At 44.5% G+C, this 27341-nt stretch overlaps 1 protein-coding gene across 4 annotated transcripts in view; it reads left to right on the forward strand.

Moving 5' to 3' along the window:
- LOC124613949 (myosin heavy chain 95F) overlaps positions 1 to 27341 on the forward strand; it is a 400236-nt gene that overhangs the window by 56374 nt on the left and 316521 nt on the right. For all 4 annotated transcript variants that reach the window (XM_047142716.1, XM_047142717.1, XM_047142712.1 and 1 more), the window contains exon 2: positions 25727 to 25790. The gene's annotated coding sequence lies outside the window, so the exon portion shown is untranslated. The remainder of the gene's footprint in view (positions 1 to 25726; positions 25791 to 27341) is intronic.

Genomic DNA, 27341 nt, shown 5'->3' on the forward strand with positions numbered 1-27341 from the left:
TCCGCCACAGCCACCTCCCCAGGTGTGGACTCCAAGCCATCAATGCCATATGATCATTTCATTTCATCCACATTTTTCGGCCAACAAGTGTTGTGCTTTCTTCTGCATTTGCGTGATGCTTCTGCTGTGTTTACTCTCTTCTTCCAAGATGACAACAGACGCATTCACTTGTGCGGAATTAATTTTAATGTTTATCTGCCGTGGCGAAACACCCACAAACAACATCGGCCACAGCTCGCCATAAATTGCGCCCATACAATTGTAGAGCTCACAGCTTATCGTTCAACAGCAGCGTTGAATTCCCAAGCGTCTCGGTTTCACCACCAGTTGATTTCGACAGTGCCAAAATTATTAATCCACAGTTCGGACCATCCGGACCCTAACACTCTGCCGTTCCGTCTTCCTCGCTCGGTACGGTCCAACCCTCCTCTCTTCGTCGTCAGAGGGCCACTCGGCACCAACTCGGCGCCCCAGTATCTCTGGCGAGGCCAATATTGAACACTCGCGGCCGGAACACAATCGTGCCGAAAATCGGCACACACTGGGCTGGTGCTGCAAATCACCCGATATTAATCCCATAGAAAAAGTATGAGGCTATTTGGAACAGCTGTTAAAACGTAGCAGTAGCTCCTGACAGTGTTATAGCTCTACGCGATCTACTCGTCATTGAGTAACTACAGCTATATATGGCATACCTGAAGAAATGTGTAGACTCTCTTCGTCGTCACTATCAAGTCTAGAGGTTGTGTTCCAAAACTGAATAGCATAGAGACAGAAGTGATGACACTTTCTGCGTGACCTGACCATCAGTTTGCAGAACAATGCTCAAGAACGTACAGTGCAAGATGTTACCGATTTGTTTGACTGATGGGACTGCTAAGTGTTATACAACCTATTGCACTCCCCTGACTTAAGCCTTCGTGAGTTCAACTCGATTTCTTAACTGAAGGAAACACTTCACGGCATTCGCTTCAGAACTGCTACAAATTCGCCGGGCAATAGACCGCGCCGCTCGAACTGTCAACACAACTGGCAGTGCTAAGAGTATCCTACGTCTTCCACATCGCTGGCAACTGGTTATACCCAATGCTGGTGACTACTTTGAAGATCAGTAAAACTTTGAACACGTATCTATTTTGTACGAACTGTAAATAAATATTTGCCACTATTAAAGTTCCAACCCTCGTATCTGAAAGGGAAGGGACCAATGTGGGCAAAGCAAGAACACACTTTCCGACAGGCGAAGTCCACCCCGTTGGGATTTCCTAGTCAGCAATGCCGTAAGGCGTTTACGTTTACGTGGACTGTGGAAAAAGCGGAAGAGAAGAGAGATGCAGTGCTGTAGAAACACGTTGAAAAACTAGGAGGACATGTTAATATAAAGAAATATGCTGTTCTTTGCTGCATCAGCTAAGAGGAAAACACTGACAAGAAGATAGGATGATAGAACATGTGTTAAGACATCAGAGAATAACTTCCTTGCTGTTGAAGCGAGCTGTAGAGCGTAAAAACTGTTGGGGAGACAGAGACTGGATTACGGGCAACACGTAATTGAGGCCATAGGGTGCAATAGTTTCTCTGAGATGAAGAGTTAGCACAAGAAGGGAATTCGTGGCGGAACGTATCAAACCAGTTAGGAGACAGATGACAGAAAAGAAGAATGAGAAAGAAACCACGGGAGTGTTTCGCGACATCGTTTAATCTTAAGATATCCATCCAAGGACAGTCATCACCCTACATTTTCTGACTCAGCGGTAAGCTTTGAGGTTTCACTCAGAAAATTAACGCAGGCCACAGAGATGAGGAACTATAAATCAACTCTTCTGTCCTTATGAGCCACGAATTCACGATGAAACTTTCTTGCACCAACAGGATTACAACGTGATTACATCTGAGTTAGCGCTACCCCACTGCTCAGTGTTAGGCCGGTATTACACTATCAAATTTCTTTGTCCAAACAGAACCTGGATTCATCCGAAAGAATGACGTTTTGCCATTCGTGCACCCAGGTTCGTCGCTGAGTACACCGTCGCAGGCGCTCCTGTCTGTGATGCAGCGTCAAGGGTAACCGCAGCCATGGTCTCCGAGCTGATAGTCCATGCTGCTGCAAACGTCGTCGAACTCTTCGTGCAGATGGTTGTTGTCTTGCAAACGTCCCCATGTGTTGACTCAGGGATCGAGACGTGGCTGCACGATCCGTTACAGCCATGCGGATAAGATGCCTGTCATCTCGACTGCTAGTGATACGAGGCCGTTGGGATCCAGCACGGCGTTCGGTATTACCCTCTTGAACCCACCGATTCATATTCTGCTAACAGTCATTGGATCTCGACCAACGCGAGCAGCAGTGTCGCGATACGATAAACCGCAATCGCGATACGCTACAATCCGACCTTTATCAAAGTCGGAAACGTGATGGTACGCATTTCTCCTCCTTACACGAGGCATCAGAACAACGTTTCACCAGACAACGTCGGTCACTACTGTTTGTGTATGAGAAATCGGTTGGAAACTTTCCTCATGTCAGCACGTTGTAGGTGTCGCCACTGGCGCCAACCTTGTGTCAATGCTGTGAAAAGCTAATCATTTGCATATCACAGCATCTTCTTCCTGCCGGTTAAATTTCGCGCCTGTAGCACGTCATCTTCGTGGTGCAGCAATTTTAATGGCTAGTAGTGTATATGACACACGTACGACACACCTCCCACACATTCGGAGGCCGGTGTGCGCAGTGGAAGAAAACCTTTCTGACAGCCGGCTGAATCTATGGGATATCCCATCGACAGTGCAGTGCGACATCTAAAATGCCTAATACTGAAATTTAAAAACTAAAATTCACGATATAAATTTACCTTTACAGCCTTTAATTTTCAATTTTAGCCTCAGTTCCCATGAGTAAGCGAGATATTTCCGCTGTTAATGAATTACGTGAAAAATATAACTCGCGTTTTGTACAGCAGTGGCTCTTGAATAATCTCTACCGCCATGCTCATATGTTAAGCTATTTTGACAACAAAATTTTTCAGAAAATACATTCTTAAATACGTTTTAAATTGCAGCTTTAAAAGATCTTTTAAAATGTCGGTACGTATTTCTTTTTCTTTTCTAGAAACGTAATGCAACAGGTGAAAATTTTGAATGCGTCGTTGAATTCTGTCCGACGCCGGTGTTAAGTGTCAGCAGTTTATTGGCACTTACCTTCGATGATCTCAGAAACAGCTCCGTGTTCCAGTCGATAGTGACCGGTCATCAGAGCCACAAGAAAAAGAGAAGCCACATCAAATGAGGAAGCGTTAATGCTGACATTAAAAGTTTGTTTTAGCTCGTGAATTATCTGTGAATATTATCGAGCCATTAATTTAATGAGTCACTGTTGCAAAATATTAATACTAATTGCCTACAGAAGAATGGAACAACTGGTGGTAGCAGACCTGGGGGGAAGATCAGCCTCGATTGCGGAGAAAACTAGCAAAATGGCAGGCAATACTGACTGTACAGCGTGTCCTAGAAGAAACAGAAACCCGCATGTATAGCTTTTGTCGATTTAGAAAATGCTTTCCACAGTATTATGAAGGATGAAAGATGTTTCTGTTTAACGTCACTCTGCAGTCATGGACTGTGCGGCTGGTCCCGGCGGAGGTTCGAGTCCTCCCTCGGGCATGGGTGTGTGTATTTGTCCTTAGGATAATTTAAGTTAGGTAGTGTGTAAGCTTAGGAACTGATGACCTTAGCAGTTAAGTCCCATAAGATTTCACACACATTTTGAACATTTTTCAACATCAATTGCACATCGAGGTCATGAGAGATGGAGACTGCCCGTCGACTTGGGAAGGATGTCGGTCGCGTCATTTTAAAGGAACTATTCCGGCACTTGCCTTAATGATTGATGGAAACTACGGGAAACATAACTCTATATCAATGGTTCCCAATGGTTCTTAGACCCCCCCCCCCCTCCGCCCGCCCGCATAATCACGAACTTTAGCACCTAACTATATCGTAGAATGAAAGACTTTCTTTTCTTGGAACACTTTTATTTTTAAACTGATGAAAGATGAATGATAGTTTGTGTGTGTGTGTGTGTGTGTGTTAGAATGAATGCATTCAAGTGCTACAAACAACTCCTTCTCAGATAAAAAAGCTAACTATCCACAACGAGGGTGGACACTTGTTACAAAACATACTTCCTCAGCTTTACTCCTCTCCACTGCGGGACTTCGCAGTGGTAACGCCGGTTCGCGTCAGATCACCGAAGTTAAGCTCTTTCAGGCTTGGCTAGCACTTGGATGCAGATGTGCAGAGTGCTGTTGTTAAGCGAGGTGCACTCAGCCCTTGTGGGGCCAATTGAAGAGCTACCTGATTGAGAAATAGCGGCACCGGCCACGAAAACTGACAACGGCCAGGAGAGCGGTCTGCTGACCACACGCCCCTCCATATTCGCATCCGGTGTGGAGAGGAGTAAAGCTGAGGAAGTATGTTTTGTAACAAGTGTCCACCCTCACTGTGGATAGTTAGCTTTTTTATCTGAGGACTTGTGTCTAGCGCTTGTGATGCACCACAAATTCCTTCGTCATTCATTCTAACACTGAGAATGATCGGTACCGTTGGGCCGTTGGGCCTTGAAGGCTTGTTCGGACGTTTTTTATTTTATTTTTTTTTCATTTCGGCATCTTGACCTGCACTCTGCAACTCCATTTAAAATCAACTAAGTTAAAATGTGTGTGCTATACTTACTCTTCGTAAATCACTCCATTGCGGCAGTCCTTCCTTCTGAATTGGCAAAAATTGGGAGATTTCAGATTGTTAATGCTTGGCGTCTGACCACAGCCACTAATAGTAACAGTAATAATAATAACAATACTGAGTACAGCACTATAGTAGTAGCTCTTATGTAGTTACTGCTGTGTCATGCTTTCAAATAATTCACGTATCTGTTTTGAAGCGAGTAATGAAGAGATCTCAGGGCTATTGCAGCTGTTATCTACAATTTGGAGAAGATTTTTCTTGAGATATGTAGAATTTGTTACGTATACGAGGTGCGACAATAAAGTAATGAGACTGATGTGAAAAAAATGTTGCTTACCGTTTTGGTCAAATTTAGTGTTGTCTCCTTCAAAGTAGTTCCCTTCTGATTGCACACTTTTTCGAGCGCTTCTGCCATTGATGGTAAAATTATTGGAACTCATCTTCTGTAATATCCTCCAAGACCCTCGTCACAGCTTTTTGGAAATCTTGTGTTGTTTGAAAATGGTGTCCCTTGACCACCGTTTTGACACTTGGACATAGAAAAAAATCGCGCGGAGTGATATCTGGTGAATAAGGTGGCTGTGGTAGTACTGAAATTTGTTTTGAGGTTAAAAATTGCTGTACTGACAGAGCAGTATGGGATGGCACATTATCGTGGTGCAGAATCCAGTCATCAGCAATGCTGGCCCGGACACGAAGAACTCTTTTACGAAGTCTTTCTAAAATTTCTTTGTAGTATTATTGGTTAACTGCTTGTCCAGGAGGCACTCACTCTTTATGAACAATTCCCTTTGAATCAAAGAAGCACACAAGCATGCATTTCACTTTTGACCTTGACATGCGAGCTTCTTTTGGTCTGAGTGATCACTCTGAGTACCATTGCGAACTCTGGCGTTTTGTCTCTGGATCGTACTCAAAAGACCAACTTTCATCACTAATGATAACACGGCTCAACAATTCTGGATTGATTTCCGTTTGCCCTAACAGATCGGCTGCCTTATTTTTCCGTGTTTCTCGCTGTTGTGATGTGAGATTTTTGGGGAACACTTTTTGCGCAAATCTTTCTCATACCAAGATCTTCAGTTACTATTAGACGAACCGTTTCTCGATTGATGTTCAGTTCTTCTGCAATTATTTTCACAGATAATCTTCGATCAGATCGTACGAGTTCATGCACCCTGGCCAAACTAACATCCGTCCGTGAGGTTGATGGTCGTCCACTGCCGGTCTTCATCTTCAACATTCGTTCTGCCTTCACTAAACATTTTATGGCGATGGAAAACTTGAGCTCTTGAAATAACATCCTCTCCAAAAGCCTTCTGAAGCTTACTGTAAGTTGTCGTCGCGTTTTCACCCAATTTAACGCAAAAAGAAATGGCATACCGTTGCGCAATATTATGCAGTTCCATTTCCGAGACGAGAGACAGAAACACGTGTTAACTTATTACAGCACAACTCACGACTGAGCAGTTGCATCGATGTGCTGCTTGGACTAGAAGCAGCTTATAGACCAAGGTCACAGATATTGTGCCAACACAAGCCTGCAGGGTTGCCACATCTTGCAAAGAAAATCAGTCTCATTACTTTATTGTCGCACCTCGTAGGTCTCACTTTTATCATCAGCGATGTACGGGACAAAGCACAATATATGTGTCTAGTGGGTGGACTATGTGGGGAACCTGTAACATCCATCACATTAATACTACTAATTGAGACAAAGTAATTATTGACAAATTATATAATCAATATTAGAGTCCTACAATATCATGATAATAGTAATGATCTTTTGAAAATAATTTAGTTGCGTTGCTGAAACAGAATCGAATCATTTAGTTTTTACCCCTCATAAAATTTCATTTTACCCCTGAGGGGGTAATTACCACCAGGTTGGAAACCACTGCTCTAGATGCCCTTCGTCCAGTCCTTGTAGCCGCTAAGGATGTCCACCGGCCGACGTGTCATCCTTCGCCGTGCAGGGTAATGGTGATGTGGTATGGAGGGGCATGTGGTCAGCACAATGCTCTCCCTTCCGTCTCGTCGACCTACAGGCCTTGGAGCCACTACCTCCATTCAAGTAGCTCCTCAGTTGGCACCAAGAGGCTGAGTATACCCGGCATCATTCCTCCCAACAAGGAAAAATACGAGGGCGGTTCAGAAAGTAACCTTCGATTGGTCACAGTGCGGGTTGTGGGGGGAGTAGCGACGCCATCTGTGCGTTCACGCACTCAACAGGTCAGTCGGCATCAAGCCGTGGTCGAGTGAACGTCGTACCTGCGCTAGTTTAGTTTTTGTGGCAGTTTGAAATGTGTGCTGCAATAGAAAACCCCGCCAAATGTGAAGTGCGTGCTGTCATAAGGTTTTTTACAGCCAAAGGATATTCTGCAGCAGCTATTCATCGTGAGCTTTGTGCCGTGTACGGACCAAGAGTTATGAGTGAAGGAGTTGACCGTGAATGGGTACGTTTATTTAAAAGTGGACGAGAAAACGTTCATGATGAAGAGAGGGGTGGTAGACCATCATTGGTGACTGACGAACTCGTTCAGACAGTTGATGCAAAAGTTCGTGAAAATCGACGTTTGTCAATGTCGGAGTTGTCTACTGGTTTTCCACAGATTTCTAAGACTCTCTTGTTCGAGATAGTGACAGCAAGATTGGGTTACCGTAAGTTCTGTGCACGATGGGTGCCCAAAATTCTTACCGACCACCACAAAACTCAAAGAATGGCCTCTGCATTAGACTTTCTGTCACGTTATGAGGACGAAGGAGAACCATTGTTAAACAGAATCGTGACCGGTGACGAAACCTGGATTAAGTACGTGAACCCTGAGACAAAAGAACAATCAAAGATGTGGGCACATTCAAATTCGCCTACCAAACCAAGAAAAGCCTCGCAAGATTTTTCTGCCAGAAAACTGATGGCAACGGTGTTTTGGGATGCCAAAGGGGTGTTGTTGGTTGAATTCATGGAACGTGGTACGACCATTAATCAAGACGTGTACTGTGATACAATAAAAAAGTTACGACGGGCTATACAGAACAAACGCCGTGGTATGCTGACTTCCGGTATCGTTTTTTTGCACGATAACGCCCGTCCTCACTCTGCTCGCAGAACAACGGCCCTTCTTGAGTCCTTCAAGTGGGACGTTATCAACCATCCACCTTACAGCCCAGACCTGGCGCCAAGTGATTATCACCTCTTCATGCATTTGAAGAAATGGCTCGGGTCACAGCGGTTTGATGACGACGAAGAGCTCAAAGATGCGGTCACAGGCTGGCTCCAGGCACAAGCGGGTGATTTTTATGCAGAAGGAATTTCAAAGCTTGTGAAGAGATACGATAAGTGCCTCAATCGCTATGGAGACTATGTAGAAAAATAGTGCAAAGATGTAGTTGTAAGATGTATATATTAAAATATTTTTATTTAACTTGGTGTATTTTTTTAAATCAACCGGAGGTTACTTTCTGAACGGCCCTCGTACTTGACGGTACTGGGAACCGAATCCTGATCCGCCGCATGGCAGCCGTTTACGCTGGCTACTCACTCACGGAGACGGATCAAATCTGGATGAGTATATGGGATTTGAACTACCGTCCTCTCTTACACAAACCTAGTGTCTTACCACTGAGCCACTTCGCTCGGTTCGACAACGTTGACTGGAATACACTCTTTCAAGTTCTTTAGTTATCAGGGATAAAATACAGGGAGCGAAAGATTATCTACAGCTAGTAAAATCTTATAAGGTTTCAAGCATATGAAAGGGAAGCAGTAATTGATAAGGGGGTAAGGGGGGGGGGGCAGTTGGAGACAGATTTGTGCCCTACCCTTCACGCTATTCAGTTTCTGCTTAGAGCAAGCAGTAAAAATGATATGAGGGAAAATCTGGAAAAGGAGCTGTAGTTCATGAAGAAAGAATCCAAAATTCAAGGCTTGCCAGCTTTTGTTAGAACCAGGAAAATGTACTGTTTTTGTTGACTTATCAGCAGCGTAAGACACTGTCAGCCCTCGGCTATTGTTAACTAAGCGCTACAGCCTGACCGAGGACTTCAACTTGACCAGGTTCATCTCCTTTCTTCTATGGAATCCTAGGTTCCACGTTGACTTTCAACGACAGCACAGCCGATGGAGGTCATTTGAGAACGTTCTCCCTGAAGGAAGGTACTGGCCCCAATACTCTCAAATACAGGGTGTACATAAAGTCCAGGAACGCTTTCAATTATTTATTGCACAAGAACTTAACATTGTACAGATGTCATACATATTGCATTTTGAAGAGAAACTCTGAAAGTGTTTTTTTTTTTTCTTATTTACAAACATTCGATATGCGAACCATGAGTGACCCAGCAGACGTCAATACGGTAATAGAATTCTTGCCATACCCGTCCCAGCAAGGCATCGTCAACTGTGGCAGTTCTTCCCGTATTCTCTCCCAGAGCTCTGCTACATCACGTGGTAGAGGCGGTACATACACCAGATCTTTAATGTGCCCCCACAGAAAGAAAGTCACACGGAGTGAGGTCTGGTGATCGGGGAGGCCATTTCAGGAAACAGCTCGCTCCGCACCTGAATTCGCCATGTTTGCGACTAGCGCTGACTATTTGCAAATTACCAAACTATGCTGTGGCGGTATACATAAAAAAAAACTTTCGGGGTTTCTCTTCACAATGACATATGTATGATATCTGTACAATGTTATGTTCTTGTGTAATAAAGAATTGAAAGTGTTCCCGGACTTTATGTACACCCTAAGAGTCTTAAAAAAGTGTTCCTGAATATGTGTAGAGATGGCAATGCAAAGCCTCATAAAAGTGTCATAATTGTAGGATACTGAAGAACAGTTCTTATTCAACAAATGAAAATAAAATGAGTTAAGGTTTTTGAACAATAGTAACTTTAAGGTTTGTTAGTAGGGTATAGTACTAATATTTGGGAAGGTATTTATTATTTTTCAATGTAGTTGTAATGTTATAGTTCTTCGAGGGAAAAGTAAATACACTTAACTATTGAACTAACAGCTGTACTGGTATACAGAGGTATTTTTTTTAACATTTAAGGGCGGACAGTCACGAAAAACACACGCTCCTTAAAAGATGAACCAAATCCACAATTTTGAAGATACGGCAATTAAATTATGTACCATGCTTTACATGGAAACAATACATTTACTGTTTAATTACTTGTATTGTATATATTTAACTTCTTTACGGAATTAAAAAATTTTATACTCAAAAAAATAATATATGTACGTTTTTCTCAGAAACTGTTCATGAGATTTTTGCAATTTTTTCTCTGTTTAATCTCTTTACATATAGTAAGCTTCTCTCGTGAAGTTTCTAATCTATATGGAATAGGAGAATTTTAATATTTTTTAGTCTGAATTCTATAAGTACAAAAAAAATTTCATGCAAAATGCCGTTTTCACGTCGTCGTCATCGTTGTAAGGTTGCCACTGAAGTGTTGGTTCAAATGGCTCTGAGCACTATGGGACTCAACTGCTGTGGTCATCAGTCCCCTAGAACTTAGAACTACTTAAACCTAACTAACCTAAGGACATCACAGACACCCATGCCCGAGGCAGGATTCGAACCTGCGACCGTAGCAGCAGCGCGGCTCCGGACTGGAGCGCCTAGAACCGCACGGCCACCGCGGCCGGCCTGAAGTGTTGTTTGAGGTGGAGGAACAGATGGTAATCGCTCGGCGCAAGATCAGGACTGTAGGGTGGGTGGTCTAAAACTTCCCAGCCAAAACTGTCCAATAAATCGCACGTCTGACCTGCAGTGTGATGTCGCACACTCAAATCTTTGGTTTTTGTGGCCCTCTGTTAGGAGTTTCGGGACCACAGTTTCCTAAACTTTAGCGTTCAGAAACAATGTTGTAAAGTACTTATCTCGACACGTCAGGAAATTGGTTTGAGAGGCCTATTATTGTGAAGTGCCTGTTCTCACGAATCATTGCTTCAACAGAAGCCACTGTGATCTGTATTCAAAGAAGGGTGAGCCGGCCGCGGTGGTCTCGCGGTTAAGGCGCTCAGTCCGGAACCGCGCGACTGCTACGGTCGCAGGTTCGAATTATGCCTCGGGCATGGATGTGTTTGTTGTCCTTAGGTTAGTTAGGTTTAAGTAGTTCTAAGTTCTAGGGGACTGATGACCACAGAAGTTAAGTCCCATAGTGCTCAGAGCCATTTGAACCAAAGAAGGGTGACCGGAGCGGTCCTCATCATGGACGTTGTCACGGCCATCTTTGAATTCTCGTACCCACGTAACGCACTTTGCTTTCGCTCATAACAGTATCACCGTATACTTCGCAAATTTGTCGATGAATTTCTGCAGCACACAGGTTCCTTGCTAACAAAACCCATTATCATTGAGCGAATCTCACACGCGGCGGGCGAGTTGATTGTCTTAAACATTTTGAAAGCACAGAACAGAACCGTACAGGTTAGCTACAGAGCTGAAACTGAGCACAGTTGTTCCCGAGGCATGCCGGTACACGACACACGCTCTCGTTGCGGTATGCGCGCGAACTGCCAGTTTCAACAACAAAACGGACCTTACTTAAGGCCGGTATTACACTATAAAATTTCTTTGTTAAATATCTTTGTCAAAGATATTTGATGGTGTAATATGGAACTTTGTCAAATGTCGTCCAATATTTGATCAAATCTAGGGCCTCGCTGTAGATTTGATCAAAGAAGTCGCTTGCCTTCTGTTCACTGCAATGTGACATGTTACCACATGGAGCGCTAGCATCGCTGCAGCGTTCTGTCATCTGTAGTGTTTTTATAAACATTGCCGGTAAATACAATTGGTGTGTGCCGACAACTACAAAATTAATAGAGATGTATGAAGCTGATGAGGCGCTTTACAACGTGAGGGACCATGAATACAAAAATAGATTAAGAAGATTGGAGACCTGACCTAACCTAACCTAACCTAACCCTCTCCTGTAGCGAGGAATCGGAGTGTTACAGTGAGCCTGTCTTCTGCGGATGTAGCAGTTCTTAAGTGAATATTGTGCTTTGTGATGTGAGGATACACTTCACTGTGCACATGCAGAAATGTATGCTCATCCATTCTTAAGCAATTGATGTACGACTTGACGTCCTCCACTATAAGCTCACGTAAAAAGTTTTGTTGGATGCTTTTATCGCGTCGTCGTAAAACCCACGGCTTCACCCAGGTATGTTTCCTTTTTTTCCCCTGCTTCTCTTCCGAATGTGCACACAGTGCAATTTTGGTACATGCAACTGCTGCGGTTAATAACAAGTTGTTGTTGTCAGCCATCTTGAACTTTGACGAAAAATATGATGACAGTGTAATACCGCTTCTAGCGCTACGTCAAAGATCTTTGTCAAATATATTTGACGGAGTATTTGATCACATCTTTGATCAAATCTTTGACAAATAAATTTGATAGTGTAATACCGGCCTAAAAAACACGCCTCTTACAATATGGTCTATACCCTAAAATAGAAGGATAAAGTAATATTAAACTGTTTACTGAATAATGTAAATTTTTTCCCAGAACTAATTTTTTAACGAGCACCGTACGTTGCATTGTGTTACCTATGGGTCTCATGCAGGTTCTTTTCCTTGTACAAGGTTGGCGCTAGATAAGTCTTAAGTACTTCTTTAACCTCCCTCCCCCCAACCTCTAAAGGCAGACAGCGGTTATCAGCAGGAAAGGAACGGCTCACGACAGTGTCGCCATGGAGACACGGCGGTGAATGCAGGTGTTATCTGGCGGTCACACCCAGCGCTCCCATCGACATGTCCATCATGCTGTCACCGGCTGTCGGCGCGGAGGCAGTCAAAGGAGGCAGCAGCCGCAGTTATCAGCCTCACGCTTTGACACCCGCCCCTACTGTACGGCTTCTGTGTTATGCGCGACACCAGACACTGCTATTCCCTAGCGCCAGCTTCAGTGATCGAGAACTGCGTGGCTGTTGTACGCGAATGGTGACATCAGAGTTGCACATGCTTATCAAAGTAACGGGAGTACCTCTGATATGAAGCATTGACTGAGTTTGGGAAACAGTAAGGAAAAATATAAAACTTCCTGGCAGATTAAAACTGTGTGCGGACCGAGACTAGAACTCGGGACTTTTGCCTTTCGCGGGCAAGTGCTCTACCATCTTAGCTACCCAAGCACGACTCACGCCCCGTCCTAACAGCTTAATTCCGCCAGTACCTCGTCTTCTACCTTCCAAACTTCGCAGAAGCTCTCCTGCGAACCTTGCACAACTAGCGCTCCTGGAAGAAAGGATATTGCGGAGACATGGTTTAGCCACAGCCTGGGGGTTGTTTCTAGAATGAAATTTTCACTGTACAGCGGAGTGTGCGCTGGTATGAAACTTCCTGGCAGATTAAAACTGTGTGCCGGACCGAGACTCGAACTCGGGACCTTTGCCTTTCGCAGGCAAGTGCTCTACCATCTGAGCTACCCAGGCACGACTCACGCCCCGTCCTGACAGCTTTAATTCCGCCAGTACCTCGTCTCCTACCTTCCAAACTTCACAGAAGCTCTCCTGCGAACCTTGAAGAACTAGCACTCCTGAAGAAAGGAAAAATATAGTTCGACGTCACGTCGACGACTGGGTGGTTAGAGACTAAGAGCAGACTCGCACTGAGGTAGGAAACCAGTTATGCCTTTTCAAAAGAACCATCCCCTGTTTTGCGTAAGTAGTGTAGGAAAACCACAGTTATACTAAGCCTAAGTGGTTGGACGATGATATGAACAGTGAAAAATACTAGTTCAGAGTGCTAACCTCTGTGCCACCTCGCACTGTATATTAATATTACTTTTCTAGGCAACATATTCTAACTCAGTATGAGGCTCAACCTAAGACTTCAGTGTTACGAGTTCGGAATTGACAATCATTCATCTGTCAACTGATGTCATGTTCAAAAAATGGTTCAAATGGCTCTGAGCACTATGGGACTTAACTTCTGAGGTCATCAGTCCCCTAGACTTAGAACTATTTAAACCTAACTAACCTAAGGACATCAGACACACCCATGCCCGAGGCAGGATTCGAACCTGCGACTGTAGCAGCAGCGCGGTTCCGGCCTGAAGCGCCTAGAACCGCTCGGTCACACCGGTCGGCTGATGTCAAAAGAAACAGTAGTAATCGGAATACAGTAAATTGTATTTCATACCAGTGAGTTGGACTTAAGTTTGAACTGTGTACGACGTTGAAAACTAGAAATTTGTAAATTATGGGAACTAAGAGAAAGGAATTAATGAAAAAATTTCCAATGTGACAATTTTACGTTGAAAAGCTATAATGAACATTTCGTATCAAATGATTAAAGCAAATGAACAGTGGTGCACTGAATATGTTTTGCAGAAGTAATCTTACGAGAACGTAGTTTTTCGCGGTGACATTTTTGGGTAAATGTTTCACGGATTTCTTACCACGTTACATTTGTATGTACGAGTAAATTCAAGCTTTCGACAGCTTCTTCCATCTTCATCGTCAGGAGATATCTGTAGACTGTATTGTCTCATTATTTAGTTGACCAAATTCTGTCATGGAGACGTCACGAAGTCACGGAACTTGCACAGACTACTACAGATTATGTCGGTGTCTATGACGGAGGCACATTAGTAGCGATCTTTATTTCGTTAGACGATGGATAATTTAGCTTATTTCTCTGTGCGCCCTTGGTGGTACACGGTTGACGTTGAAAGGTTACAGATAAATAAGCCGATTTATCCAGCGCCTAAAGAAGTCGACATCGCTACTAATATCTTCGTACATCCATATTTAAACTGGATGAAGGTGGGACACACTAGTTACTGCCCGCCATCCATGTGGAGCACGTGTTGGTCTCACCGCGGACTTCTAGACTGAGCCACACACAACTGATTTGATCAAAGTGTACGGGCCTAAAGATGGCGTTGACGCAACGTCGAAACTAGTACCGAAGTAAATATAAAATCTTAAGTACAGCTGGAGGAGTTTCATTTTTAATAAAAATCGCTACTAATATTCCTCTGTGATATTTCTTTCTTTCGCTTACGCCATAGTTTCGCAGTGATCGCAGGGTCGGCGTGGTTACAACGGATTTGGCAGTGTTAGTTTTAGGGATGGCCGGATGCCCTTCCTGCCGCCACCCCGTACCCCCCAGGACGGAATCAGTGTACACGTCTAGTGTAAATCGTGAAATAGTGCGGACGTGTTTCAAATGTCTGCGACGCGTGTAACTGAGGCAGAACGTGGGGACCAGCCCGGTATTCACCAAGCGGGATGTGGAAAACCGCCTAAAAACCACATCCAGGCTGGCTGGCCCATCGGCCCTCGTCGTTAATCCGCCGGGCGTATTCGATCCGGGGCCGGCGCGCCTACCTGAGTTAGCGCGCTCGGCTATCCTGGCGGGTACTGATATTCCTCCGTGATAACATCGACGTATTCTCTACGAGGGGCGTTCAGTAAGTAATGCAACACTTTCTTTTTTCTCGGCCAATTTCGGTTGAAATAATGCGGAATTTTTTGAGGACATCGTAGGATATTCCCGCTCCAGCCCCCAAGGATTCATGAAGTCCGATAGATGGCTGAGGTGTCCGTCATCGCAACAAGATCGTTCAAATCTGTTCATCTCCCGCTTGCCGGCCGACGCACACAGCTGTAACTCCTGCAATGTACTCGTAGGCATTTGCGGATACACTCATGCGAGGTGACCGACAGTTCACAATCAAACACCTCGCTGCTCAACTGCACATTCCTATTGGTGGCGCTTACACGCTGTTCCGTACGTGGATGATGGGAAAGTTATGGATGCAGCAAGACGTTGCCTCCGACGTCGACCAGTAGAGTTGTAGCTTGCGGGCATACAGGCCCTCACAGTAAGGTGGCTTAAGGGCGTCGCATGGGACGGAGAATATGTTGAAAAATAGGGTCTTCTACCCAAAATAGTGGGGAGTAATATTGTGTATTGGGATGAATGAAACCAACCTACGTTCACAAAAAGAAACATGTGCTGCATTACTTACTGGATACCCCTCGTATATGCAAGTTTCGTGACTTCGTGACGTCTCCAAGACACAATTCGATCAAGGGTAACACCCATTTCAAAAGACTTTCAACAGACGTGACGTCATTTTCATATCTCGCGCGATATCGACAGCTGTAGGAACTGCTATCGACTTTTGACAAGGAAGAATATGAATGTTATTGCTCATCGTTTCACTCACAGCAAGTTAAAATGTCCTCTTAGGCTCGTGCCTAACCACACACTCGGAAATCGCCATATATTCGGAAATAAAGAGCCAAATATTTGCAAAAAGGAAATGTATGGATTTTTAAGCTGCTTTTTTTTTCATTCGCAGCAATTAAAACTGTCCTTTTAATTTTCTCGAAAATTTCCAAATATTTATTTCACCCTTTGTTCTCTAATCAGACGGAAATTTAAGTACCATCGAATACTGCAGAACATAGTTGTGTTACATTCGCAAGGAAGTCCCAGAATGTGTTGCCAACTCTAAGACGAAAAAAAATTGCGTATAGCGGGATGCGAACCTACATCCTTCGATTACATAAACAACGACATTATCACGACGCTAGGACTTATTAATCTCCTGTCTTGGTTACCAGAGCACGTCTTGAAAGCTTGTACGTTGAAGTGTGTTTCATGCTTAATTTGTAAATTATGATAAAAAATGATAACAACCTATATGACTTTTAATTATAACAATAATTATAATTAATCGTATGAAGAACGGTGTGTTTTTATAAATCTCTGATAGATGTGCATAAGGTTTTGTGAGAGGCCCGTACCGAACGCTAACGAAAGTCGAAAGCGGTTGTTGATTTTGAGTCACATTTGCAGAAATTCTTGTGAAATGTGTGTTCCCTTTCGGCCAACTAAATAAAGTACCACTCGGCCTACAGGTACGTCCTGACGATGGCGTCAGAGAAGATGTCGAAAGCATAAGCTACCATACAAATCTGGCGCAGTAAGAGGTCCATGAAGCCTTTATCCAAGTGATAATGTTTGATATTCATCCACAACATCACACTGTAATCTGATGCCAAGCACATTTCCAAGAATCGCATCAGACTTGTGAAATTTCAGCTTAAGCATCGTTACGTGAATATCTTCATTAGGTATTACTTTATTCAAAATAAACTGTGTCCACACCGACTGAAAACCAAACTACTTGGCACCGAGATTAAAGCACTGGACTCGTCTTCGCGAGTAACGGTGTTGACATCCCTCCATGGACATCCAGATTTAGTTTTACTGTGATTTCCCAAAATCTATTGAGGGAAATTGAGAATGATTCCTGCAAACAGGCACAACCCGTTCCAGTTCTTGTTCAATCCGAGGATGTGTTCCGTGTGCAATGACCTCATCGGCGATGGCACGTGAGTCAGCGAGGCAGTGCAATCCTTGTGGTGCGACCAAGAAGCTAAATCTTCACGATATGAAAATTTGTTATTATATGCTTATCGAGAAAATAGCAATACCAGTTATCCTTTCTAAATTAAATTTCATTTTGAAGCTGTCGTTTCGTCAGTACTGGATGAGGGAAGCGTTTGTGATCCCGCAACATGACGTCAAAAAGAATTTCACCACCCCGAAAGCAGAATTTGTACGGAAGTTGAAAGCCTACTACACATTTTTTAAAACTAAAACTGAGTACGTAATTGGTGTAGCCTCAGTAGTAATGTCCCGAAAATTGCCATTTTTTATGCGAAATTTTGACCCAAGAATGAATATTAACGCGATCTGACTTCGTTGTGATTGATGTGCTCAGAAATGGGGCTCGCCGTGCAACACAGGTGTCTCGGTACCGGTTTTGGATAGCGCCATTTTGTCATACGAACAGTTTACAAATTTATCTGTTTCAGAAATGCTTCCACTCTTGCCACGAAAGCGAATGATCATCCGCTCTTGAACGTCGGATAAATCGTTCCGCTTCTGCATTACGGCGACTGCACTGTTTTCTGGGTCCCCCAACACGTTTTATATACCCTCAGCTCTAGTGCTGCCACCTGCTGTTTGTGAGTGGTTATCGCACGTTGACGTCGAACATAGATGGTGGTCACTGGACTCGTTCTTTTCCTGACATACGTCGCTCTTCATCTTGAGATGAAACAAAACCCGCAACAGTCCAATTTTGCACCTCATTCCTTGAACAAGCTGTTCCCAGTTCGATGCGAGAGTCATTTCCTACTATAAAAACGTAAATTTAAAAAACTCTACCAATTCGGTTTAATGATCAGCAGGGCACATGGAAATGACGTATAGATATGTATTTCATTTTCTCACTCATCTTATCCGTAATTACGTCGGATCTCTAGGGGACGAATATTTGGTGATTCAGCGAGGTGGAAAACGCATTTTAATCCACGTGCTCCAGGACACGAGCACTTTTCTCGAGTCCTTGGTAAAACTCTCACATACTGAGAGAGTTTATAATAGTTGAAAATTTCAAGTGTGCGTCTTTCATTGATCAGTTATTATTGAGATGAATAACTGCTCTCGCTTGGCACCAGCAGAGTAGTAGTAATACAGTAACGGAGACTGATTTTGAGACATTCAGTATTTATGTGACAATCAAAACTGTCTGCCAGACCACAGATGTGGTTAAGAAGAGACCAACTGCCTCTAAGTAAGACGCAGAATGCAGATGTAACTAAAGAGGCGCGTCACACATTACGCCTGCACCACAGAGGAGTCGCGGTGGTATTATTTTTCGTTTACTTAAATAGCTTATAATTAGAGCGTGACACTGAAGATGTCCTGGGTTTCGACGGTACAGGTCATCGACAGCGGCTGTGTGTCGATCCTGGTGGGTATCGACCGTGGTGACTAAGACGGGTAACCCGATGCACGACGTGTCTGCACGGCGCGGATCGATTTCAGCCCTCGGTGCCACGAGTGGTGGTGAGAACAATGTGGAACTCGAAACGAAGTTCCCAACCGCCGCCGAAAGCTAGGCGTTTTATCAAGTCGGTCGACCGGACATTATTCGTGACGGAATGTGTATTACCATTAGAGATACACCCTTTGCAATTTGGTACTGAGGCTAACTCAGAAATTTTCAGCGTGGTCATCGAAGCAGAACGTTCACGCGGCTAACGGGGTTGATGCAAAGAGTGGCAACATCGCATGAACGGAGACTGCAACATCAACATTTACTAGTACGTTATCTGATCGAAAGTGTGCGGACACTTATTAGTGTGTCTACTCTTGCCTCGATGCCACCGTATTCTCAGTGAGGTATGTGAATGTCTTTGGAGAAATGGCAGTCCGGTCTTCTTAAGGAGAAGAGCAAACCTGACAAGGTAGTGATGTTGCACGCTGGGGTGTGAAACGAAGCCGACGTTCTAACTCATTCTAAAGGTATTCCAGCGTGTACAGATCGGGATTTTGGGCAGGCCAGTGGATTTGAGGAATGTCACTGCCTATAAATCATTGCCTCACAGATGCTGCTCTATGACAGGGGGGAATTGTCATGTTGAAAGAACCATTGTCTTCGAGCTGTTCCTCTAATGCACTGTTGGCGCTACACATGATGGCAGGTGTTCTGCAGGCGTACACCAGTCCCACTCTCTTCCATCTTTCTATTTACATGCCTCACATAACGCCATCAGCAGTTCATTCATTCCAAGGGGCGTCGCGGTTAACAAAGCGGCAAAGCAGTTCGGAAACTGTTCCTTATCTCTAATACGTGATTGATCGCGGTTGAATCTGCAGGATTACTGGCAGTAAGATTGCGTCATATAACAAATTTACGGTGCGTTTTGGGCTTGTCATCTGAAAGCAACAAAATTTCCTGCAGAAAGTGTCATCACTTCTGTCTCTGTGCTATTCATTTTTGGAACACAACCTATGACCAGCTTAGAGACAGAAGTGATGACACTTTCTGCAGGACCTGACCATCATTTTGCAGGACAGTGTTCAAGCACGTACAGTGGAAGCTGTTACTGATTTGTTTGACTGATGGGGCTGCTAGGAGCTATACCACCTACTGCACTTCCCTTACTTAATCCCTCGTAAGTTCAACTCGATTTCTAAACTGAAGGAAACACTTCACGGCATTCGCTTCAGAACTGCTACAAATTCGACGGGCAATAGACCGCGCCGCTCGAAATGTCAACACAACTGCCACTGCTAAGAGTATCCTACGACTTCCACATCGCTGGCAATGGGTTATACCCAATGCTTGTGACTACTTTGAAGGTCAGTAAACTTTGGAACACGTATCTATTTTGCACGAGCTGTAAATAAATAGTTGCCACTATTAACGTTCCAGCCCTCTTATAATTAGCTTGCGTGGAAGAATCTGCAATTTCTATACGGTTGTTTTCCTCCTCCTGCCACATTGCACTTCAGAAGAATCTGTCTTTTCGAGTTTCGTAATCATTTTCTCCAGACACGTAGCAGACATCACACTCCTGAGTGCCCGGAACTTATGCAGGGCTAATGGCGCATAGTCACCGTTCTTGTAAACGACGTTTACCAGCAGCGCGAGATCCTGCATTGAGACATTCATGCCGAGGACCTCAAACTGAATCAGACACAAACTGAGGAACAGCCGTGTACCTCGCTTCTGTTATTTTACATATTCTGCCGCTTACGGCGCCATCTAGTGATAAAATGTTGGTTAAATTCTGTGTGTGTTTGTACGTGGGCGTTTGTGAGTAACATCAGTGCTCCAACTCATCGTGCAACAAAACACCTAGCTCCTCTGTTGAGCCCTATTGTAGGTCGGTGAGAGCATCACAATAAGAACACGGCGGACTTCTTACGTCGATTAGAGGGAATGCCTTTGAATGACTCTGATATTCTAGTAAATTTTAATGTGGTCTCTCTTTTCACTCGTGTTCCCCTGTCTGATTTGTTACGGGTGATTGGAGTTAGGTTTGGTGTTGGGTTGACGAACCTATTTCGACATATGTTGACTTCTACTTACTTTTAATTCAGTGACCAGCACTGCGAGCAGACATATAGAATTACGATCGGAAGCCCGTTGTCACCTATTATCGCCACTTTCTTTATGGAAGGCTTCGAGACACGTTCCTTGGAGTCGACGTCTTCGAAACTTGCGTGTTTTTTCAGATACGTGGACGATACAAAAATGGTTCAAATGGCTCTGAGCACTATGGGACTCAACTGCTGAGGTCATTAGTCCCCTAGAACTTAGAACTAGTTAAACCTAACTAACCTAAGGACATCACAAACATCCATGCCCGAGGCAGGATTCGAACCTGCGACGGTAGCGGTCTTGCGGTTCCAGACTGCAGCGCCTTTAACCGCACGGCCACTGCGGCCGGTGTGGACGATACTTTTGTTGTTTGGCCTCATGGCAGTGAGAATATGAACGACTTTTTTGAACACCTATATTCAGTCACTCGAATATTTGTTTCACGGTGGAGGTGGAAAAGGATGGCTGTCTTTTCTTCCTTGGTGTGTCGATAAGGAGGAAAGTTGGTGGTACGTTGGGACATGCAGTTTATAGGAAGCCTGCTCACACTCGCTTGTATTTGCAGGCTGACAACGGCTGGCTGTTGTCACCCTCTGGCTCAACATGAAAGAGTACTGCGTACCTTACTTCACAGGGCCCATGTCATCTCGGACCCTGGGGGTTTGTCGGCTGAGTTAACCCACCTCGTGGTCACTTTTCGTCAGAATGGTTGCCGTGAAAGACAGATCACAAGTGCGTTACCCTATCGACCAATTGCGCATCGTGTGAACGATGATGATACAGCCTTCTTGCCTAACGCAGGGAGCATTTCGAACAGAATTGGTCGTATTTTGCCATGATGTGAAATGTGGTTTTCGACCACCGTTTAAGATCAGGGGCCATTTAGGTTCCGCTGAGATGATCTTGGATTGCATAAGACGGATGTACATCTTATTCCTTGCAATTGTGGCATACCATACATTGGTCAGACTATCAGGACTGTGGCCCGCCGGGTTGGCCATGCGGTCTACCGCACGGCTTTACGGGCGGGAAGGAGCGCCTGGTCCCCGGCACGAATCCGCCCTGAAGATTTGTGTCGAGGTCCGGTGAGCCGGCCAGTCTGTAGATGGTTTTTAGGCGGTTCCCCTTATTCCGCCTTAGCTCCACTACGTCGGCGATTGCTGCGCAAACAAGTTCTCCACGTACGCGTACACCACCATTACTCTACTACGCAAACATAGGGGTTACACTCGTCTGGTGTGAGACGTTCCCTGGGGGGGTCCACAGGGCGCAGAACCGCACAATAACCCTGGGTTCGGTGTGGGGCGGCGGAGGGTTGAAGTGGACTGCGGTAGTCGTCGTGGGGTTGCGGAGCACTGCGGCTGCGGCGGGGACGGAGCCTCTCCGTCGTTTCTAGGTCCCCGGTTAGCACAACATAACATAACATCAGGACTGTGGAGGACTGGTGTACCGAGCCTGAGCAAATGCGCCATTGCAGAAAATTGCCTTGACACCGTTCATCCTGCAGAATATAAAACACGTAGAATCTAGCATCTACTTCCAGCTATGGGGAAAGTGGTATTAATGAATCAGTAGAAATTAAATTAACAAGTAACGTTGGCAGTTTTTGTTTAAATTGTGCATGGAATCCAGCTCTCCTCCTTGACCAAAAACATAGGATCAGGGTTAATCCTATCTCAGCCATTGATTATTGATTTCGCTATCGATAATTTTTGACGTAGGCCATCACTGTTTTGTGATGCGCTAATGTTTACTGTATGTATGTTTGTGTGTGTGTGTGTGTGTGTTCAAAAATGGTTCAAATGGCTCTGAGCACTATGGGACTTAACATCTTAGGTCATCAGTCCCCTAGAACTTAGAGCTACTTAAACCTAACTAACCTAAGGAGATCACACACATCCATGCAGCCGGCCGCATTGGCCGTGCGGTTAAAGGCGCTGCAGTCTGGAACCGCAAGACCGCTACGGTCGCAGGTTCGAATCCTGCCTCGAGCATGGATGTTTGTGATGTCCTTAGGTTAGTTAGGTTTAACTAGTTCTAAGTTCTAGGGGACTAATGACCTCAGCAGTTGAGTCCCATAGTGCTCAGAGCCACATCCATGCCCGAGGCAGGATTCGGACCTGCGACCGTAGCAGTCCCGCGGTTCCGGACTGCAGCGCCTAGAACCGCACGGCCACCGCGGCCGCCTGTGTGTATGTGTGTGTGTGTGTGTGTGTGTGTGTGTGTCTTACCGGAGTTTCTCTGGAAACCGTGGTTCTAAATTCGCTTGCACAGCGCTTACTTGCTGCAGTTGCCTTGAAAGCGGCAGTTTATACTCATGTCCAAATATTGACGGTTATGGACGACATCACCTGCCTGCATTCTCCTATGTTACTTATAATCTGTTTTGGTTTCGTAATGTTTATTCTTTCCGTATCTGCCTTCCCTGAATCGAAAGCAACAAACATTCGCAGATAAGTCAGCCGTGAAAAACTTTTCTCGCTTAGGGATGAGGTTTGAAGGGGAGCTAAATGTCGCATTGTCGTGGAGTGCAGCGTCCCCGCGACGGCTGAGAACCGGCGGCGCTTACAAAGCGATGCACGCACGGTACAGTGCAGTGTAGTGGGCGACCTCGCTCAGCCGGTGGCGCGGCTGTGGCGGTCAGGACCTTGCCCTTGGCGACAGGAGACGGCAAGGCGTCTGCCAGTGTCCCCACATACGACCCGATGCTACGTTTGCTGTGCACAAATCTTATGTTCAGCGAGCGTTGCAGCACAGGTATTCGCCTTCAGTTATTACCGCAGGTCCTATCGAAGCTCAGGTGAACGTTCCCCGGAGAATAATACTGCCCCCATTGGTTTACAATTAGGCGACAAAAATCATGGGATAGCCATAAGCACATAGACAGATGGCGGTAGTATCGCGTACACAAGGTATAAAAGGGCAGTGCATTGGCGGAGCTGTCATTTCTAACCAGGTGATTCACATGAAAAGGTTTGCGACGTGATTATGGCAGCACGATGGGAATTAACAGACGTTGAACGCGGAATAGTAGTTGGAGCTAGACGCATGGGACATTCCATTTCGAAAATCTCTCGGGAATTCTGTAATCCGATATCCACAGTGTCAAGAGTGTGCCGAGAATACCAAATTCCAGGCATTACCTCTCACCACGGGCAACGCAGTGGCCGACAGCCTTCACTTAACGACCGAGAGCAACAGCGTTTGTGTAGAGTTGTCAGTGCTAACACACAAGCAACACTGCGTGAACTAACCGCAGAAATCAGTGTGTGACGTACGACGGACCTGTTCGTCAGGACAGTGCGGCGAAATATGGCGTTAATGGACTCTGGCAGCAGACGACCGACGCGAGTGGATTTGCTAACAGCACGACATCGCCTGCAGCGCTTCTCCTGGGATCGTGACCGTATCTGTTAGTCCCTAGACGACTGATAAACCGTGGGCTGGTCAGGTGAGTCGTGATTTCAAATGGTAAGAGCTGATAGTAGGGTTCGAGTGTGGCTGCCTGTGCAACCTGGTGGAGGCTCCATAGTGGTGGGGCTGTGTTTACATGGAAGAGATCGGTTCCGCAGGTCCAGCTGAATCGATCGTTGACTGGAAATGATTATGTTCTGCTGCTTGGAGACCATTTGCAGCCATTCATGAACTTCATGCTCCCAAACAACGATGGAATTTTCATGAATGACAATGCGCCACGTCACTCGGCCACACCATTTCGCGATTCGTTTGAAGAATGTTCTGGACAAGTCGAGCGAGTGATTTGGCTACCGAGACCGTGCGGTATGAATCCCATCGAACATTTATGGTACGCAGCATGGCTGAGTATTTCTATAGGGGACTTACAACGACTTATTGAGTCCATGCCACGTCGAGTTGCTGCTGTACGCAGGGCACGATATCAGGAAGTATCCCATTACTTTTGTCATCTCAGTGTATGTGTGACATATTTATCACAACATGTTTTGGGACAGCGTTAGCTCATTATCAAGTGGCATAAAACATAGAAACAAATCAATACATCGCAGTACTAAAACACATACTGTCAGCCATGTAAATACCTATATTGCCCTGTACTATCACATACCTCGAAGTTTCTGTGCCATTAGGCACCGCCAAAAGTGAAACCCCAGCAGCAAACATGCATTGTCAAGCTTGGAATTCTTCCTTTATCGCCGGTCTGAGTGGCCGAGCGGTTCTAGGCGCTACTGTCTGGAACAGCGCGACCGCGACGATCGCAGGTTCGAATCCTGCCTCGGGCATGGATGTGTGTGATATCCTTAGGTTAGTTAGGTTTAGGCAGTTCTAAGTTCTAGGGGACTGATGACCTCAGCAGTTAAGTCCCATAGCGCTCAGAGCCATTTGAACCATTTTTTGACTATCTAGTCTATTACTTACACCTGGCAGTCAGCGCGTCCAATTTCAGTAGCGAATCTGCTCGCACTAATTTTAGATTCGCGTCATTGGAGAGTGCCACATGCAAATTGCTTCTAAGTTCCCACCGAACAGGAAGCTGTAATGTTTTTACCACGTCTGTAGCTCTGTGGGATTGTATGCAGACAACACAGTTATGTACTGGAAGATGGTTACGAAATGCATATTGATTTACGGATGACCAGAGTCTGGTGCAAGGTTAGCAGTTGACGCTCGACAGTTATTTATTTCCCAACTGTGTCCATCCACAACGCAGATCCGTTTGCAAAGATAACGCGTGTCCTGGTTACATGAGAAGTCAATACGAATTTTCAATATTTTTATCGTTATCACTTTCACGTGATTCTTGTACAGTAATTATGATGATGAAGGCTTGCACCTTCTAAATGCGTCAGTTTTAGTGCCTTCGCGTTTAATAGGTCGCTAAGCCTACATTTTAACGTTGATTTTAACACCATTTCCTCGAAACCATTATGGGTAAAATCAAACTTGTATTTGTATCTACCTGTCGTTGCGGCGAAGCTTTATTTTTCGCGAGATTTACAAAGAATAAGAGGATACTGTTATACTTTTAACTTGATCTGCAAACTTATGGTTTCTGTCCTTTCTTCGCAGGTCTGGTGTCCAGTCAGTAGTGACGTAATCGAGGACGGAGCCTGTTTCCCCAAGATCATTGAAGGTAAATACTAATGAATAGAAAGATAAGTTGTAGCATTTAGTATAGCTACCGGTTGACGTAGGTGCAGGGCGGAAATACAGACAAAATTGTTGAGATTGCACTTTAATAAATTAAATGAACCACGAATAAATTTTGTTAACGGTAGGAAATTGTGTGTGTATGTATGTGTGCGTGTGTGTATTTGTTTGTTCGTTTTTTTGTTTGTTAGGGGCGCTCAACGAGGAATGTGTAAAAAAGTCCTAGTAAAGAAGCAGTCAACTGCAATGTGTGCATGCGTTAGCAATAGTGATAAAAATAATGCCACACTTATAAATGGAGTTATATATCGGCGATTTAACTTATTGCCGAGGTAAAAAATGCTTCATTCCAACGTAATTCTCTTTCTTCCACTCTCACTTTAATTCTTGCACCCCTTCTTTCACAATTATCTTCCCAAGTATCGTTCTTTTTTACTTTTGTCACAGCAGTCTGCAGCTGAATTTCAATGAAAACAGATAAAGCCTATATTTTTAGAAAAAAAGCTGTTGCTTCAACAGTCAAAACAGTAAGGCCATAGTTATTATTATCGTTGCGAATCATGTTTATTACCATGTCCGTGCTGTCATTGAGAACAACGTCAGCACTGACGAGCCTGCTCCACGTCAGAGATTCCTACTACCACCAAAAAATGTAGATCTGATGATGATCTTTGTAGTAGATCGATCAGCAAATAAAAAGTAACAACTTATAAGCGACCACGACTGTGTTTACTAAATAATTATAATACTATAAGGTCGTTGTTCCCTAGAACAATTTTTCAAAAATGCCAGGTTACGAACTACTACACAAATTATTTTTCCTAGAAATGAAGCTAATACTCATAAAATGTTTCCCGTTAATATACTAATACACAGAAAGAAATTCTCACAAGATTGTGGCTGTCTGCTCGCAGGCTCTCTCACAGCCAGTCAACTGTGTAAATGTGATCATAGGAACAAACAATGAAACAGTTTCAAAATCTTACAAAATGTGGAAACAGTGCTCGGCAAGGCGGACAGATTCTTTGAAAAGTCAACATGTCCAATTGCTGATAGCGGCCAAATCTAGTCTTTTAGTTAGCAAGAGAGTAACGCAGGTGTAAACAATTAGATAGCTGTCGTTTTTGTTCTTACTTGCGCTTGGATGTACACTGTCGGAAAAAATCGCAAAACCAAAAACTAATTAATGCAGAGTAATGAAATATTGGAAATACATTTGTCTACATAACGTTATATATTTGCAAGATCACAGGTTAATGTAAGCGCGAAACGAGCCGTTGCAAATGTGAAATGCTGCTACATTAATAACCGACGTAACCGCCAGAATGTTGAATGCAAGCATGCAGACGTGCATACATTGTGTTGTACAGGTGCCGGAAGTAAGTTTATGGGAAGGAGGTCCATGTTTATGGCATTTAGTCGCTCAATACAGGGACGGATAATGCTGTTTGTGGATGACGCTGGAGCTGTCGTCGGCTGATGTCCCATATGTACTTGATTGGAGACAGATCTGGTTATTGGTCAGGCCAAGGCC

This window comes from Schistocerca americana, chromosome 4 (assembly GCF_021461395.2).
Source record: "Schistocerca americana isolate TAMUIC-IGC-003095 chromosome 4, iqSchAmer2.1, whole genome shotgun sequence".
Classification (NCBI taxonomy): Eukaryota; Metazoa; Arthropoda; class Insecta; order Orthoptera; family Acrididae; genus Schistocerca; species Schistocerca americana.